The following is a 1,228-nucleotide window of genomic DNA, read 5'->3' as shown; positions in this document are numbered from 1 at the left end:
CGTCTGCGCAGGCAGGCGGGGAGAGCCGAGGCGCAGGGGGACGGAGACGGGCGCCAGGGGCAGAGGAGGTTGGGCTCGCCCGGGCTGCCTGGGCGTCACGGCATTATTCCTCCCGTTATCTCCGGGGTTAACGAAGCAGCCGGTTCAGGGGCCAAGCTGGAGGCTCGGCCAGCTCTGCCTTCCCTGTTTAATTAGCACACGGTGCCACGGAGCGCGGGGGCAGTGGTGCTGCGGGACGCTCGGCTCCCAGGAAGGGACGGCAGCGTTTCACGCACACCGTGCTACGAAACCACTGGTGCCAGAAACTATTATTCACGTTCCTGAGCCACCCCGCTCAGGATGGGGCTCGCGTGGCCGAAGAGACGGGCGTGTGGGGTGACCAAAATAAATGAAAGCTCTCGGCTGCAGACTCCATCCAGCCCAAGCCGTAGTTTAAAACCATTCAGAGCATCCCAGGTGAGGTGGTTTTTTTTTTTCTTTTTTTCTTTTTTTTTTTTCTTTTTGCTCCCTTTGGGTAAACTACTCTGCTCAGGACGCTCCGACCCATTAAGCTGAGCTGTAACTAAGCCAGTCCAACCCCCGCGCAGCCATTTTCACGCCAGTCTAAGGCTGCCTCGGTTTATTTTGGCTTAAGGCCGTTCCCCATCAATTGGCATCAAACCACTATTAGTAACTGAGACGGTGTCCGTGCGGGATTAGGCCGTTCTCACAGGCTGGGTTTAGCCCGGCTCCTTGTGTAAACCAGGCCCTTATGACTCAGGAGCTTTGAGCCAGGCTTAAACCTTGCCGCGAGGGGCTGGGGCGTTACGGTTGCACCTGCAGCCCCAGCTGGTCGGATTCGGCGGGGGACGGCTGCATTCCCGGTGGGGAGCAGGTGACACTGGGGTGGTGGGGGGGACACGGGTGGCACCCTCACGTACCCGTGGCACCGTCACCCCTCCTCCCACGGCATGAGGGGCAGATACCCACCCGGGTGGGTATGAGCCAAACGTGTGGCTGGGCTGCCTGGCACCCACCGGGCTCCTCCATCGTGGGGCGAGGAGCTTGCTTGCTCCGGCGCGGCGATCCCCAACGCAAGGCTCACCAGTGCCCACCAGTAAGGCCCAGGAAACCCTCGCCACCTCCACTATAAAGTCTGGAGGGACCGGAGAGGAGCGGCAGTGGTGGCAGTGGTGTTGCTGGATGCGCTTGGCAAAGAGGAGCGGCTCGATTTTGGGGGTGGGGGGAT

Source organism: Egretta garzetta, unplaced genomic scaffold (assembly GCF_000687185.1).
Source record: "Egretta garzetta isolate BGI_Z169 unplaced genomic scaffold, ASM68718v1 scaffold233, whole genome shotgun sequence".
NCBI classification, from domain to species: Eukaryota; Metazoa; Chordata; class Aves; order Pelecaniformes; family Ardeidae; genus Egretta; species Egretta garzetta.
Note: the sequence above shows the minus strand (reverse complement) of the source record.